General features: G+C 44.4%; 1 pseudogene; it reads left to right on the top strand.

Annotated features, from left to right (window-relative positions):
- LOC132864641 (alpha-2-macroglobulin-like) overlaps positions 1-18,728 on the top strand; it is a 49,850-nt pseudogene that overhangs the window by 11,529 nt on the left and 19,593 nt on the right.

The raw sequence follows: 18,728 nt of genomic DNA, 5'->3' as shown, positions 1-18,728 counted from the left end.
GGGGAGAACATGTAAACTCCGCACAGAAAGGCCCTTGCCGGCCACGGGGCTCAAACCCGGACCTTCTTGCTGTGAGGCGACAGTGCTAACCACTACACCACCGTGCCGCCCAGGTGGTGTTTAGGACTGGTAATTATTAACACTGGTATGGTGGCAGGCATGCACAGGCCCGAAACCATCAGAAAACTACTCGATGGGTTTCATTATGTATCCACACTCTATGCCTATGGGGCGCTGTGGCAACCCCTAATCGGGAGCAGCCAGAAGAAGAAAACTATGCCTATGGGGCTCCACTATTAACAAATGAAATGAATTTGACCAGACAAAACATGGAATATCTTGAGTTCTTCTTGTCTGCAATGAAATGCAAGTCAAAGTAAATTTAGAAAGCACTGCTTTCCTTTTTATTTACATTCTCCATACTGTCCCAACTTTTTCTGATATGTGGTTTTAAAATAAAATGCACAGTTTTGTTTGTTATTCAGTAAGAAAACTGTTTCTGAAGCGTCGGACATCTGTCTCACTACACACGTGCAGATAAGAGACTGCCCTTGCATAGAGAAGCTGTCTCTTTGCCCCTTTGATTCAACAGTGCCCTTTATGAGCAATTTATAATTGCTGATTAGTAATACAACCCTGTAACAGCTTCCCAAGTACAGTGGACACTGAAACAGACAGGTGGGATTAAGGTCACGTTCGTTTTTATTTTTAACTGTTAATTAACACAAAACATGTTTGTAGTAGTCAGCTGGGATAGGCTCCAGCTTGCCTGCGACCCTGTAGAAGGATAAAGCGGCTAGAGATAATGAGATGAGATGAGAAGTTTGTAGTAATCCCTGATGTGGGTGGGGCACAGAAGCACGACAGGCGAGAGTTAGTGTTCACACAGACACTTTATTTTGCTGTTTTCCTTAGCTTTTCTCAGTCACACACGCAACACACACGTGTTCTGGTCAGGGGAGAGATTCTTCTCTCCTCTCCCCCTCCCTTTAGACTCCATCCCTGCAACAAACAAACAAACACACACACACACACACACACACACACACACACACACACACACACATTAATTGACACCAGGTGTAATGACTTAGCCACTTACCCTCCCCGACCCCGGCCTCCATTCACAGACTGCTGCTTGGCCACGCCCCCGCTGCCACATACCCCCACCGCCCGACTCAGGCCGGGGAGCTGTCTGGCCTGAAGCTGACTCCCCCCCCCCGACGGGACAGGAAGTCTGCCACCACCATCTGTGCCCCCGGCCTGTGGATCACCTCGAACTTAAATGGCTAGAGAGGGAGATACCAATGGGTGATCCGCGCATTGGCATCCTTCATGCGGTGGAGCCACTGGAGGGGCGCGTGGTCCGAACAGAGAGTGAAAGGGCGCCCCAGCAGGTAGTATCGGAGGGCAAGGACTGCCCACTTGATGGCGAGACACTCCTTTTCAATTGTGCTGTACTTGCTTTCGCGCATCGACAGCTTTCGGCTGATGTACAGCACCGGGCGCTCCTCACCCTCCACCTCCTGGGACAAAACGGCCCCCAGCCCCCTGTCCGATGCATCAGTCTGCAAAATAAAGGGGAGAGAGAAGTCAGGGGAGTGTAAAAGTGGCCCCCCACACAGTGCAGCTTTTACCTCAGGGAAGGCCTGTTGGCATTGCTCCGTCCACTGGACCGGATCTGGAGCCCACTTTTTAGTGAGGTCGGTTAGTGGGCTGGTGACGTCCGAATAGTTAGATAGAAACCTATGATAATAGCCAGCCAGCCCCAAGAACCGCCTCACCTCCTTTTTGGTCTTGGGCCTCGGGCAGGCTGCAATCACTGCAGTCTTGTTAATTTGGGGACGCACCTGCCCATGACCCAAGTGGAACCCCAGATACCGTACTTCCACCCGCCCAATCGCACACTTTTTCAGGTTAGCTGTGAGGCCCGCTCGCCTCAGCAACTTTAGAACAGCCCTCAGGTGTTCCAAGTGCCGCGGCCAATCATGACTGTAGATTATTATGTCATCTAGATAGGCGGCCGCGTAGGCAGCATGACGGCGGAGGACCCTTTCCATAAGCCGCTGGAACATAGCGGGCACCCCAAACAACCCAAAAGGGAGCGTGACAAATTGGTGTAAACCAAACGGTTTGGAAAAGGCCGTTTTCTCTCAGGATAGAGGAGTCAAGGGGATCTGCCAATATCCCTTGGTTAGATCCAGTGTTGAATAAAAGTGAGCAGCATCTAACCGATCAAGCAACTCATCAATGCGAAGCATTGGATACGCGTCAAACTTAGACACTGCGTTGACCTTTCTATAGTCCACACAGAACCAGACCGACCCATCGGTCTTGGGAATCAGGACCACTGGGCTGCTCCAGTCACTGTGGGACTCCTCGATTATGCCCATTTCGAGCATGGCCTTGAGTTAATCCCGAACCACCTTTTTCTTGTGTTTGAGCAAGCGGTAAGGGCGGCTACGCACTACCACCCCTGGGGGCGTTTCGATATGGTGTTCTATGAGGTGGGTACGACCCGGAAGGGGCGAGAACATGTCGGAAAATTCCTTCTGCAACTTGGCTACCTCTGTGAGTTGAGTCAGCGAGAGGTGGTCTCCACAAGGGACCGGAGTGATTCGAGATGTTATCTTTTTTACCTCCGGCCCCAGCTCCGCCTTCTCTGGGACTACCGACGCCAACGCCACAGGGACCCCCTCATTCCAGCATTTTAAAAGGTTGAGGTGGTAGACTTGCAGTGCCCCACCCCTATCCGTTTGCTTCACCTCATAGTCAACGTCCCCGTCTCGCCGAGTGACCTCGAAGGGCCCTTGCCACTTGGCGACTAATTTAGAACTCGACATGGGCAATAATATGAGTACTTTGTCTCCCGGCGTGAACTCTCTAAGGCGTGTACCCCTGTCATACAGCCGGCTTTGACGTTCTTGTGCCTGCCGTAAATTCTCCTGGGTTGGGTGCGTGAGGGTGTGGAATTTTGCGTGCAGGTCAAGAACGTACTGGATTTCATTTTTACTCGGTGAAGGTCCCACCTCCCAATTTTCCCGCAGCACATCCAGAATGCCACGTGGATTATGCCCATATAATAATTCAAAGGGAGAAAACCCTGTGAAGGCTTGTGGGACCTCTCGTACTGCGAATAACAGGGGCTCGAGCCACTCATCCCAATTATGCGCGTCTTCCCTTATGAATTTCTGGATTATGTTTTTGAGTGTCTGGTTAAATCGCTCTACTAATCCATCTGTTTGTGGGTGATAGACACTGGTGCGGATAGACTTAATCCCCAGTAACCCATACAGCTTGCGCAATGTGCGTGACATAAATGAGGTGCCTTGGTCTGTCAGGATTTCTTTTGGAATCCCGACCCGGGAGATAAAGTGGAAGAGTGCCTCTGCAATGCTGCATGCTGAGATATTGCGGATAGGCACTGCTTCCAGATATCGCGTTGCATAGTCCACTAGAACTAAAATAAAGCGATATCCCCATGCTGACTGATCTAATGGCCTGACGAGATCCATTCCAATTCGCTCAAACGGGGTCTCGATTAGAGGAAGAGGGCGCAAAGGCGCTTTTGGAGTGGCCGCAGGATTGACTAATTGGCATTCACGGCACACCGCACACCACTGACAGACATCCCCGCGAATCCCTGGCCAATAGAACTGGGCCATTATTCGGGCGAGTGTTTTGTCTTGCCCCAAGTGTCCAGCCATGGGATTAAAGTGAGACGCATGGAATACGAGTTCCCTACGGCTCTTTGGGATTAACAACTGGGTTACTTGTTCCTTAATTTGAGTGTCCTGCGTCACTCGGTACAATCTATCTCTAATAATGGCAAAATACGGGAAGGTCGGTGCCGTGCTCGGCTGAAGAGTTTGACCATCGATTACTCTCACTTGGTCAAACGCATGCCGCAGAGTCTTGTCCTGCGACTTCTCTAATGGGAAATCCCCAAGGGACTCCCCGAGAGAGGGAGGAGGAGCGGGCTGCTTCTCACTCTGACACGGTATCAACGTGGACAGCTCTGCGACAACTTCTCCAGCCAATGCCACACCGGGATCTTCCCATGACCTACTAAGGCAGGACCCACTACGTGTTAAATACTCCATTAATTCTTTAAATCCCGGCCAATCAGTTCCCAAAATCAACGAGTGGGTAAGACGAGGACTAACCGCAGCCTTTATTCTATGCGTTTGGCCCCGGAATAGAATATGGACAGACACTAGCAGGTAATGGTGAACATCCCCGTGCACACACAACACCTTCACCGCTTGTGCTCCCCCCAATGCCTCACCTTGCACCAGGCATTGGTGAATTGAGGTCTGATTACAACCGGAATCCACCAAAGCGTGATATGTATCCCCTTGAATACTCACCGGTATGCGATACGTTCCGGCCCGATCGGGGGCGGTTTCTGGCGCATTGGGGAGCCGGATGACAGCACCCACCTCCCTTGCAGAGCTCTGAATCTGGAGATGCTCCGATTCCCCGCCGCGCCAGCACACCGGCCCAGGCTTTCCCTCTGCATTGGTGTTATGTGTGTCACTCACCTGAGGGGGAGACAACACAGACACAGAAGAGGGAGATGGGAGGACACCACGGGTGCGACGGGCCGGCTGGGGAGGAGCCAGCCGCCGCCTTCATGGCAGGGGAACACGGTGGAGAGGGGGACAAGAGACAGGAGAGAGAGAGGGAGAGAGAGAGAGAGAGAGAGAGGGAAGAGAAGTCAGGGGAGATGCCTCGTCTGCCTGCCATCAGAGCCGCCTCCAGATGGTCCTTTGCCAGCTCGATGGCTCGTTCCAGCGACGCCAGGCGGTGACACTGGACCCATTACGCCGTTCCTTCCGGAAGTTGAGAAATAAACTGCCCCAGTGCCACCAGATCGATGATCTCCTCAGCATCGCGGTCTTCCGCCCTCAGCCACCACCGGCAGGCGTCCCGGAGTTGCTGGCCGAATGCAAACGGTCGGCCGACCTCCTCCAGTGTCAACGTCTGGAAGCGCTGACGGTGTTGCTCCGGGGAGCGGCCGAGCCGCTGCAGGATGGCTTTCTTTAGGCCCGCATAGACCAGCTGGCTGTCAGCAGGGAGCTGCTGCGCTGCAAGCTGCGCCTCACCAGTCAGGAGCAGGAGGAGGCGCGCCGCGTGCTGTTCCAGCGGCCACCCCCACACCTCGGCTGCTTGCTCAAAGAGAGCGAGGAACGCTTCCGGATCGTCCCGTGGTCCCATCTTTGTGAGGGTGGCGGCAGCGGTGGCCGACGGCCCGGCTGGCGTGAGCAGCTGCTGGAATGCCTGGCGATCTTCCTGCTGGGCCAGCATCAAGGCTTCGAAGCGCTGCTGCTGCTCCTTCCGGAGGGTGATCAGTGCTTGATGCTGGTTCTGCTGGGCAGTAGCGAGGGCAAGGATGAGCTCTTCGAACAGGGAGGACTCCATGGGGTGGTTCTCTTCTGTGTCCCGGGTTTCGGCACCACTGTAGTAATCCCTGATGTGGGTGGGGCACAGAAGCACGGCAGGCAAGGGTAAGTGTTCACACAGAGACTTTATTTTGCTGTTTTCCTTAGCTTTTCAGCTTTTCTCAGTCACACACGCAACACACACGTGTTCTGGTCAGGGAAGAGATTCTTCTCTCCTCTCCCCCTCCCTTTCTACTCTATCCCTGCAACAAACAAACAAACACACACACACACACACACATTAATTGACACCAGGTGTAATGACTTAGCCACTTACCTTCCCCGACCCTGCCCTCCATTCACAGACTGCTGCTTGGCCACGCCCCCGCTGCCACAATGCTTTTCAGCAGTCTCAAAATAAACTTCTGTGTGCCACTGCACAGACATGATTTCAGCCAGGGGAAGAGATCCTCACTCTCTGCTCCTCTCCCCTTTTATCTGCTCCTTCTTATTGCATACAGATGCACACACAGACAGCACCTTAATTTACAACAGGTGCTTGCACTTTGCCACTCACCTTCCTTGGCCTTGCTCTCCATTCACAAACTGCCGCTTGACCATGCCCCCGCTGCCACATACCCCCACTGCCCGAATCAGGCCGGGGAGTCATCTGGCCTGCAGCTGACTCCCTCCCCCCCACCAGGAGAGGTAGCCCACTACCACCATCTGTGCCCCCGGCCTGTGGACCACTTCAAACTTAAAAAGCTGCAGAGCCAGATACCAAAGGGTGAACCGGGCACTGACATCCTTCATGCAATGGTGACACTGGAGTAGGGCGTGATCCGAGCAGAGGGTGAAAGGGCATCCCAGCATGTACGGTAATAACAGAGGGTGAGGACTGCCCACTTGATGTGCAAGCACTCCTTCTCGATGGTGCTGTACTTCATCTCCCACATGGAGAGCTTGCGGCTGACGCACAGCACGGGGCGCTCCTTTCCCTCCACTGTTTGGGACAACACAGCCCCCAGCCCTCTGTCTGATATGTCAGTCTGCAACACAAAAGGGAGAGAGAAGTCAGGGGATTATAAAAGTGGCCCACCACACAGAACAGCTTTTATCTGGTTAAAGGCCTGTTGCCATTGCTCCATCCTCTGGACTGGATCGGGCACTCCCTTTTTAGTGAGGTCAGTCAGTGGGCTGGTGATGTCCGAAAAATTAGGCACCAACTGCCTACAATTGCCCGCCAGCCCAAGGAACTGCCTCACCCCCTTTTTGGTCTTGGGTCTTGGGCAGGCCACAATCACTGCAGTCTTATCAATTTGGGGACACACCTACCCATGACCCAAGTGGAAGCCCAGATACCGTACTTCCACCCGTCCAATTGCACACTTCTTCGGGTTGCTGTGAGCCCAGCATGCCTCAAAGACCTCAGAACAGCCCTGAGATGTTGCACATGCTTTAATTAATAATAATTAATTATTATAATTATTAAATAAACAGCCCTGGCTACTGTCTTTCAGTCATCATGTGATCTGCCATTGTCTTAGAGCCATAACCTACAGCCACACTAATTAAAGGTGCAACAAGGAAAAGATGAAAACTACTCGTGCATCTCAAACAATTAGAATATTGTGAAAAAGTTAAATATTTTCCATCAGTTATTTAAGAACATGAAAATGAAAATATCTTACTCATTACACATAAATTAAAATGTTTCAATCATTTTTCTACAACCCCAATTCCAAAAAAGTTGGGACAAAGTACAAATTGTAAATAAAAACAGAATGCAATAATTTACAAATCTCAAAAACTGATATTGTATTCACAATAGAACATAGACAACATATCAAATGTCGAAAGTGAGACATTTTGAAATTTCATGCCAAATATTGGCTCATTTGAAATTTTATCACAGCAACACATCTCAAAAAAGTTGGGACAGGGGCAATAAGAGGCTGGAAAAGTTAAAGGTACAAAAAAGGAATAGCTGGAGGACCAAATTGCAACTCATTAGGTCAATTGGCAATAGGTCATTAACATGACTGGGTATAAAAAGAGCATCTTGGAGTGGCAGCAGCTCTCAGAAGTAAAGATGAGAAGAGGATCACCAATCCCCCTAATTCTGCGCCGACAAATAGTGGAGCAATATCAGAAAGGAGTTCGACAGTGTAAAATTGCAAAGAGTTTGAACATATCATCATCTACAGTGCATAATATCATCAAAAGATTCAGAGAATCTGGAAGAATCTCTGTGCGTAAGGGTCAAGGCCGGAAAACCATACTGGGTGCCCGTGATCTTCGGGCCCTTAGACGGCACTGCATCACATACAGGCATGCTTCTGTATTGGAAATCACAAAATGGGCTCAGGAATATTTCCAGAGAACATTATCTGTGAACACAATTCACCGTGCCATCCGCCGTTGCCAGCTAAAACTCTATAGTTCAAAGAAGAAGCCGTATCTAAACATGATCCAGAAGCGCAGACGTCTTCTCTGGGCCAAGGCTCATTTAAAATGGACCGTGGCAAAGTGGAAAACTGTTCTGTGGTCAGACGAATCAAAATTTGAAGTTCTTTATGGAAATCAGGGACGCCGTGTCTTTCGGACTAAAGAGGAGAAGGACGACCCAAGTTGTTGTCAGCACTCAGTTCAGAAGCCTGCATCTCTGATGGTATGGGGTTGCATTAGTGCATGTGGCATGGGCAGCTTACACATCTGGAAAGACACCATCAATGCTGGAAGGTATATCCAGGTTCTAGAGAAACATATGCTCCCATCCAGACAACGTCTCTTTCAGGGAAGACCTTGCATTTTCCAACATGACAATGCCAAACTACATACTGCATCAATTACAGCATCATGGCTGCGTAGAAGAAGGGTCCGGGTACTGAACTGGCCAGGCTGCAGTCCAGATCTTTCACCCATAGAAAACATTTGGCGCATCATAAAACGGAAGATATGACAAAAAAGACCTAAGGCAGTTGAGCAACTAGAATCCTACATTAGACAAGAATGGGTTAACGTTCCTATTCCTAAACTTGAACAACTTGTCTCCTCAGTCCCCAGATGTTTACAGACTGTTGTAAAGAGAAAAGGGGATGTCTCACAGTGGTAAACATGGCCTTGTCCCAACTTTTTTGAGATGTGTTGTTGTCATGAAATTTAAAATCACCTAATTTTTCTCTTTAAATGATACATTTTCTCAGTTTGAACATTTGATATATCATCTATGTTCTATTCTGAATAAAATATGGAATTTTGAAACGTCCACATCATTGCATTCCGTTTTTATTTACAATTTGTACTTTGTCCCAACTTTTTTGGAATCGGGGTTGTCCTTCAATTTTGATAATTATGGCCTACAGCACAAAAATTATAAAAATATTTCAAATTATGAGAATATTTCATTTTGTTTGAGTGAAGCACTATAAATACCGTGTATCTCTTGATCTACTTCAGTATGCACAACCACAATCATGGGGAAGACTGCTGACTTGACAGTTGTCCAGAAGACAATCATCGACACCCTCCACAAGGAGGGTGAGCTACAGAAGGTCATTGCTGAAAAGTCTGGCTGGAAAAGGTGCACAAGCAACAGGGATGATGGCCACCTTGAGAGGATTGTCAAGAAAAGTCAATTTAGGAACTTGAGAGAGCTTCACAAGGAGTGGACTGAGGCTGGTGTCAGTGCATCAAGAGCCACCACACACAGACAGCTTCAGGAAAGGGGCTACAACTGTTGCATTCCTAATATCACGCCACTCCTGAACCAGAGACAATGTCACAAATATCCTACCTGGGCTAAGGAGAGAAAAAACTGGACTGTTGCTCAATGATCCAAATTCCTCTTTTCAGATCAAAGTATATTTTGCATTTCATTTGGAAATCAAGGTCCTAGAGTCTGGAGGAAGAGTGTAGAGGCACAGAATCTAAGGTGTTTGAAATCCAGTGTGAAGGTTCCAGAGTCTGTGATGATTTGGGGTGCCATGTCATCTGCAAGTGTTGGTCCACTATGTTTTATCAAGTCCAAAGTCAATGCAGCCATCTACCAGGAGATTTTAGAACACTTCATGCTTCCATCTATTGACAAACTTTATGGAGATGCTGATTTCCTTTTCCAGCACCTGCCTACAGTGTCAAAACTACGACCAAATGGTTTGCGGACCATGATATTACTGTGCTTGATTGGCCAGCCAACTCACCTGACCTGAACCCCATCAAGAATTTATGGGCTATTGTCAAGAGGAAGATGAGAAACACCCGATCCAAAAACACAGACAAGCTGAAAGCCGCTATCAAAGCAACCTGGGCTTCAGTAACACCTCAGCAGTGCCACAGGCTGATAATCTGCATACCACACCACGTTAATGCAGTAATTCATGGTAAAATATCCCCAACCAAGTATTGAATGTATAAATGAACATACTTTTCAGATGTTGGACATGTGTGTATTGTAAATCATTTTTTGATTGATTTCAGGAAATATTCTACTAATTTGAGATACTGGATTTCTGACTTTTGTAAGCTATAAGCCATGATCATCAAAATTAATACCAAAAAAAAGACTTGAAATATTTCACTTTATGTGTAATGAATGTAGAATATATGAAAGTTTACCTTTTTTAATTAAATGTTGAAGAAATGGGGCCGCACAGTGGTGTAGTGGTTAACACTGTCACCTCACAGCAAGAAGGTTCTGGGTTTGAGCCCAGCATCTGACAAGGGCCTTTCTGTGTGGAGTTTGCATGTTCCCCCTGTGTCTGCGTGGGTTTCCTCCAGGTGCGCCAGTTTCCCCCACAGTCCAAAGACATGCAAGTTAGGCTAACTGATGGCTCTGAATTGACTGAGGCCCTGTCCACACGGCAACGGATTCAGGTGAATCCGATACAATTGTTTATCGTTTCGGCCTGGCGTCCACACGGCACCGGCGTTTTGGGTGCCCCAAAACGCAATCTTTTGAGAACGGGTTCCTGAGTGGAAAGATCTGGCAACGTTGCAGTTGCGAAGTCGTCTGGATGAGTAGAATGGATTTGTTTACGATGACGTCACAACCACATGACTGTGAGTGCTTCATGCCAGGTAGAAGTGTAACGAACTCGATGCGAGTTGTCAACAAATCCTATAACTTGGTTCATGAAACACGCTTACAAAATATTTTCACTGTGAATATTTATTGTGTAATGGTGCAAAGTGAGAGAGAGAGAGAGAAAAGCTCTTAGGTCAGAGTCAATCCCGCCAGCAAAAATAGGGAAAAAAAGGAGCAATCTCACCTCTTCAGATGTTGGTTTAAGTCCTACAATACATTCCTCAAAAAGGGCGTAGAAGAACAAATTAGCATTCAATTTATTCCGGACCATTAAAGACGCCGCCTTCCGCGTAGAATCATACGTCATCCTTGCCGCCATATTGGATGGGTCAAAGCGGAGAATAAAGATGCCTCATTCATATGCTGCGTTTAACTGTACCAACAGGTTTACCGTCCAAACGAGATCACATGGGATTACCTTTCACAGGTGAGACTGGAAAAATACTTTTCATTGTATTTGGTCATTATAATGTAATTTTACGAACAAATTTTTCTGACTTTGTGGCTAATATGAAGTCTCGCGCATAATAGTTTATGCGCATGCGTCCTTACTTTTTCTATTGTTCTGGTGTCTCCGAAGGGACCATCTTACAGCGCCCCTAGAGGTGTGGCATGTGTATTGCATCGTTTTCAGCAAGCGTTGAGTTGCCATATGGACCTGATATTTTACTGATCGTTGCCCATGTGGACGCAATATTTTTTTAAATAAAATCTCGTTGCCGTTGTCGTGTGGATGTAGCCTGAGTGTGAATGGTTGCTTGTTTCGAGGTGTTAGCCCTGCGATGACCTGGCGACTTATGCAGGGTGTACCCTGCCTCTTGCCCATAGTCAGCTGGGATAGGCTCCAGGTTGCCTGCTACCCTGTACAGGATAATCGGCTACAGATGATGGATGGATGGATGGATGATGAAAAAATTTACTTTTTCACGATAATCTAATTATTTGAGATGCACTAGTATTTAAAAAAAGAAAGAAAAAAGACCACAAATATGCCAGAATGCAATCAGACTATGATTGTGCAGTCTTTCATACTAACTTATTTCTAAACATAAAAAGGCAGCTACAATATCTTTACCTTCGACTTTACTGGCATGTTGTGTGACACCAATTTGTCTCTTTATTTTACTTTATTATGATTAACTTAAGGGCGGCATGGTGGTGTCGTGGTTAGCACTGTCGCCTCACAGCAAGGAGGTCCTGGGTTTGAGCCCAGTGGCCGGCGAGGGCCTTTCGGTGTGGAGTTTGCATGTTCTCCCTGTGTCTGCGTGGGCTTCCTCCGGGTGCTCCAGTTTCCCCCCAGTCCAAAGACATGCAGGTTAGGTTAATTGGTGGCTCTAAATTGACTGTAGGTGTGAATGGCTGTTTGTCTCTGTGTCAGCCCTGTGATGACCTGGTGAATTGTCCAGGGTGTACCCTGCCTCTCACCCATAGTCAGCTGGGATAGGGTCCAGCTTGCCTGCGACCCTGTAGAACAGGATAAGAGGCTACAGATAATGGACTGATGGATGGATGAATCATTGAATCTGAATTTGTGAACACTGAAAAATAACTGAATAACTGAACTTTTTTTTTCTTTTTTTTAAAAATGTGAACTTTAATATGTGAATCTCAGAACACCAGGGGAGATTCTGAGGGAGGTTCATTATTTCATCTCATCTCATTATCTCTAGCCGCTTTATCCTGTTCTACAGGGTCGCAGGCAAGCTGGAGCCTATCCCAGCTGACTACGGGCGAAAGGCGGGGTACACCCTGGACAAGTCGCCAGGTCATCACAGGGCTGACACATAGACACAGACAACCATTCACACTCACACCTACGGTCAATTTAGAGTCACCAGTTAACCTAACCTGCATGTCTTTGGACTGTGGGGGAAACCGGAGCACCCGGAGGAAACCCACGCGGACACGGGGAGAACATGCAAACTCCGCACAGAAAGGCCCTCGCCGGCCACGGGGCTCGAACCCGGACCTTCTTGCTGTGAGGCGACAGCGCTAACCACTACACCACCGTGCCGCCGGTTCATTATAAATAAATAAATAAATAAATAAGTGTGGTTTCCATCCTGCTATATTGGTATGCTGTGTGACACCAATTTGTCTCTTCAACATTATTTTATTTTATTATGATTAACTTAAGGCACTCTATATAAACTTTTGCAATAGTATTGATTGTTGAGATAAAGGGATTACTAGTGATCTAGCTACAATAGTTTATCTTACACAACTTTCATTACTTTTTCAACTCTTATTAATCACTCGCGCAAATTATTTTGTTAAAATATTAAATTTTTGTCTTTAGATATTTCATGGTGACATTTCCTGCAGTAATCGAGTCTGGCTCTGATGCTAAGTTCTGTGTAAGTCTTTTGAAGCCAAATGAAACTCTGCAACTGAACATTGATCTGGTTCACAACAACCAGAACAGAACTCTTTTGCAAGAGACAGTGGAAAAGGAGATTCACCACTGCTCTCATTTTGAGGTCAGAAATCCCACAGACTATAATAACAACAACAGCAAGAATAGTTGTTATTTGATTCTTTCTTTCTTTTTTTTTCTTTTTTTAAGTATTGTTAGTGATTGATGTGGTTTAACATGGTTGACATTTTCACAGGCTCCACAGGTTGAAGGTGAATCAGTGCAGGAGATCAAAGTAGAAGTCAAAGGTGAAAGCTTTAAGATTATAGAGAAAAGGAAAGTGATGTTTAAATCCTACAACACATCAGTATTTATTCAGACTGATAAACCAATCTACAGTCCAGGCCAAACAGGTGATTGATTCCTGCAAAACTTAATATCCAGCTGAACTGATAAAGGTTTATTTTTTTACTGATGGTGCAGCTCAAAATGCCACATTTCTCTACCATTGTTTTTCAACAGTGAATTTCAGAATTGTCTCTGTGGATTCTAATTTTATTCCAATTAAACAAAAGGTAGGAGTCAAAGTCTCTACGCCTCTAAGTGTGTAACTTTTGTGCAGAACAGTAAGTTTTATCATTCATCCTGTCCTACAGTATGTGTTTACATTTAACTATACAAGAAGGATATCCACTGTTTAAATTTGTTTAATTTTTCTTTGCAAAGATTAATATAACACTTATTTTTGTGTAATATATTTGTATTGTATTGATATTCTAATAAATTAATTTAGAGCATTAATGTACAGGATGATGTTAGAATTTGATAGTTTATTAATCAGAGTTATGCACTATTGTATTCTCTACATTGTATTTACAGTACAGCTCAGTAATTCTTGAGGTAAGTAAATGAAACTATCCATATTTTTAATTTTGTGACACAGTTGTTCACTTTTAATATTTGTACACTTTGGTAGCTTACTCTTTAATATTTTCATGAACCAATCAGGATAATCATGGTAACAGGATTGGTCAGTGGACGAACGTGTCCTCAACAGGCCTGATACTGCAGCTTTCTCATGAGCTAAATGCTGAAGCTCCACAAGGCTATTATTCATTGACTGCTAAAATTGAAAACAGGTTGATCACACACCAATTTAAGGTGGAAAAGTATGGTAAGTTACACTTTTAGTAGAGTACCTTTTTTGTTGATACAGAAGTAACTAACAATTTACTGTAATAAAAAATACATTTGGCTTTTAGTTTTACCAAAGTTTGAGATTACAATAAAAGCACAAGAAAAACACAGCATTGGTGAGGAGGAACTGAATCTGGAGGTTTGCGGAAAGTGAGTGACAATTTAATGGAAAAACCACTAAAATAAAGTTTTAAACTTTTAAATTTGTTTTGTTCCTTTACTTACTTTAATTTAAACATTTATCTTTTTGAAACACATTTAAGAACAACATTGTACGGATAGTCAATATAAATATCCAGGATGCACAAATATACAGTGGTGCTTGAAAGTTTGTGAACCCTTTAGAATTTTCTCTATTTCTGCATAAATATGACCTCAAACATCATCAGATTTTTTAGGGTGCTTTCACACCAACAGCAGCTGGTGCACACTAAACAGTCCATCCGAACCAAAAGCTCTTAGTTCGGTTCGTTTTCGTCGGTCTGAAAGCATCAATCGCACTCGGGTGCGCACTAAATCAAGCGGACCGAGACCTCCGAAAAGGGGTGGTCTCGGTCCGCTTGATTCCGCACCAAATGTCAGCCTCTGGTGCGGTCCCTCTGGTGAGAATGCGAACCTGGACCAACTCAGGTCTAAATACGCATAATACGCACATTTTTTCATTGAAAAGTGGGGTGTGTCTACACTGGATATAATGTAAAAGGCTGCCCACATTAAGAATAGTAACTATTTTAATAACTATAACTATAGGCAAGGCAAGGTTTATTTGTATAGCGCATTTCATACACACAGGCAATTCAATGTGCTTCACAAAAAATAAAAGCATAAGAACAGTAACAAAGAATTAAAGTAAAAGTGAAATCATTAAAATCCAAAATTAAAAAGAAATTAAAATAAAGAATTAAAGTAAAATCATTAAAATCAAAATTAAAAGAAATTATGTTAAAGGAAATTAATTACACTTTAGGTAAAAATTAATCAAGTGAAAGCATCTGAAAACAGCTTTGTCTTGAGCCTGGATTTAAAACTAACAACAGTAGGAGCATTTTTAATATCATCTGGAAGTTGGTTCCAAAGCTTAGCAGCATAGCAACTAAAGGCTGCTTCACCACACTTCGTTTTGACAGCTGGTATTACTAGCAAGTTTTTCTCCTGTGATCTTAGAGACCTAGTTGGTGCATATAATTGAAACATATCTAGTAGGTAGCTGGGTCCCATCCCATTTAATGTTTTAAATAGAAGAAGTAATGCCTTAAAGTCAATTCTATAGCTCACTGGGAGCCAGATAATGATGTGAGCATCTCCACAATGTGATCATTATAATGTCCTGTAAACAACGGCATCAGGTACATGCGCGTGCTCCAGCTCTGTCAACATTCTGTCAGTGGGAAATTCAGATTGCCCTGTATTAACCTACAGCATAACAGATTCTACAGTAAAAGCCGTCTGGCTTGTCAGGCTAACAGACTATAGCCTACCTTGTGGGTCTTTGGAAAGGTGCTTGTCTCATCAGCAGCAGGACAGCATTGGTGAAAATAGCGCGTCTCCTCTGCCTGAAATGACGCGCTATACACCTTCGGTGAATCCAGTATATCCGAAGATTGTTCCCCAGCTGCAGCCGCGACTCATTCAGGAACTGGATATTTTGCCAGAAATGGGTAATGTCGACGATATAAAAAGCAAGGACCAGTGCAAGAAACAGTGTGCGAACGTGTCGCTCCATTGTAAAAGTCCAAATTGGCGCTTATTTCCACCGGAAGATAACGAAACGTCATTCAGACCAATTTGGTTCGTTTGCATGTGTGAACGCAGACCACACGCAGTCTGTATGATACAATGTAACAATTTTACTGCCTGGTGCGGACCAAATAATCAAACTAGTGGTGTGAAAGCGCCCTTAAACTTTATTCTTCTTTAACCATTCACTGGTAGAACGACTTGTGTGCTTAGGGTCATTGTCTTGCTGCATGACCCACCTTCTCTTGGGATTCAGTTCATGGACAGATGTCCTGATATTTTCCTTTAGTATTCACAGATAAAATTCAGAATTTATTATTCCATCAATGATGGCAAGCCGTCCTGGCCCAGATGCAGCAAAACAGGCCCAAGCCATGATAATACCACCACCATGTTTCACAGATGGGATAAGGTTCTTATGCTGGAATGCAGTGTTTTCCTTTCTCCAAACATAACGCTTCTCATTTAAACCAAAAAGTTCTATTTTGGTCTTATCCGTCCACAAAACATTTTTCCAATAGCCTTCTGGCTTGTCCACGTGATCTTTAGCAAACTAAAAATGAGCAGCAATGTTCTTTTTGGAGAGCACTGGCTTTCTCCTTGCAACCCTGCCATGCACACCATTGTTGTTCAGTGTTCTCCTGATGGTGGACTCACATTAACATTAGCCAATGTGAGAGAGGCCTTCAGTTGCTTAGAAGTTACCCTGGGGTCCTTTGTGACCTCGCCGAATATTACATGCCTTGCTCTTGGAGTGATCTTTGTTGGTTGACCACTCCTGGGGAGGGTAACAATGGTCTTGAATTTCCTCCATTTTGTACACAATCTGTCTGACTGTGGATTGGTGGAATCCAAACTCTTTCGAGATGGTTTTGTAACCTTTTCCAGCCTGATGAGCATCAACAACACTTATTCTGAGGTCCTCAGAAATATCCTTTGTTCGTGCCATGATACACTTCCACAAACGTGTTGTGAAGATCAGACTTTGATAGATCCCTGTTCTTTAAATAAAACAGGGTGCCCACTCACACCTGATTGTCATCCCATTGATTGAAAACACCTGACTCTCATTTCACCTTCAAATTAACTGCTAATCCTAGAGCTTCACATACTTTTGCCACTCACAGATATGTAATGTTGGATCATTTTCCTCAATAAATAAATGATCAAGTATAATATTTTTGTCTCATTTGTTTAACTGGGTTCTCTTTATCTACTTTTAGGACTTGTGTGAAAATCTGATGATGTTCTAGGTCATATTTATGCAGAAATATACAAATTCTAAAGGCTTCACAAACTTTCAAGCACCACTGTAGCCTATTTTAAAAAAAAGTTCAAATCAACATTCATTGCTTGTGCATGTTTTAGATACACTTATGGACAACCAGTACCTGGTGCAGCACTGGTGCAAGTGTGTCGTAAATTTATACCGGTATATCCTTATGTTCGTAATGTTGGTGACCCTTTGATTTCACCATGCCTGGTTGAAACAGTGAAGGTGAATTTTTTTGTTTGTTTGTTTGGTTTGTTTGTTTTTTTGTCTGAAATAGATCTCACCGTGTATTTGTTATTTGGTTTTCCCCATAGATGAATCAGACTGGTTGTGCCCTCCTTAAACTGAATGTATCAGCTTTCATCAATTCTGAATTTCAAGGTAATTTTGAGGACAAGCTTAATGCTACTGTTACACTAACAGAGGAAGGAACAGGTGAGTCAGTAACAGAGCCAACAAAGTCAACTCTAAAATGTTTTTTAAACTTAAAGATTAAAATAATTAAAATATAAAATACTTTTATAACACTGATTCATGAATAACAACTTCCATGTTGCATTTTGTTTCTTTTGTTTAGAATTGTCCATTGTAAAATCTGTAATCATAGAGCTCACTTACCAAATTGGTCAAGTGGAACTTTTGGATTTACCAAAACATTTTGAACAGGAAAGAGTTATAGAAGGAAAAGTAAGAGTTTAATGCTTTTAAATTTACACTGAACCATTGACATTGTTTTATATTTATGATGTTTTTGACAGTTTTCAGCAAACTAACAGCATTTTTTTTTTACTTTCCCTGATTAACAGATTAAAGTTACAACCTTCAGTGGAACACCAGTTCCAAACAAGAAGGTTTATCTTTTGGAAGGTTACTGGCCTGTGAAGATACTACTCAATCTCACTACAGATAGTAATGGATTGGCAAACTTCTCAGTTGCTTCACCTGAACCTCCTACTCCAGAGATAACACTGAGGGTAGGGTATGATGACCTAAGCACTCACAAAATTTGTAAAGTCATTTCAGTAGATCTCAAAAACAAATGTTCCTGTTTCATTGTTATCTAGGCAAGTGTCTATCCAGACGGATTTGACCAAAGATACAAAACACCATTCTTTGCAAATGCTGATGCACGTATACAGCTGCTCCAACCTGCCACACCTTACAATCCAGTATTCAGTGAACTGTCAATAGAGAGCTCAGAGGAACTGTTTAAGTGTGGTACTGAAATTCCCATAACTGTTAATTATTATATTGTCGGGGAAACTACTGAAAAATACAGCATTGACATTATATACACGGTAAGTACATACTGTATAATTGTAGATACAGTAAAACCTGCATGACCTAGATTCCAGCAGCGTAATTGAAACGCACCTGACAGTGATCATCATATATTTGGCTTCTCCAATTCAGGTCTTATCTAAAGGAGCCATAGTCCATCATGGGCATAAAAAAGTTGAAGTGGAAGACTCTCCAGATGTCAGAAAAGGCAAAATCTCATTCAAACTGTCTGTTTTTGCTGAGCTGGCTCCTGTACTGCAGGTTCTGGCATACTCTGTCCTGCCCAGTGAGAACATTATTGCTGCTAGCAAGAATTTTGATGTGGAAAAATGTTTCAGAAATAAGGTAATGCTAACACATTCATTATCATCTTTTTATATGTAATCAATTAGTTTGCAGTCAGCCATGAAATTG

The sequence above is a fragment of the Neoarius graeffei genome, chromosome 17 (genome assembly GCF_027579695.1).
Source record: "Neoarius graeffei isolate fNeoGra1 chromosome 17, fNeoGra1.pri, whole genome shotgun sequence".
Classification (NCBI taxonomy): Eukaryota; Metazoa; Chordata; class Actinopteri; order Siluriformes; family Ariidae; genus Neoarius; species Neoarius graeffei.
The sequence above is the reverse complement of the archived record's forward strand: the minus strand, read 5'-3'. Positions and strand labels throughout refer to the sequence as shown.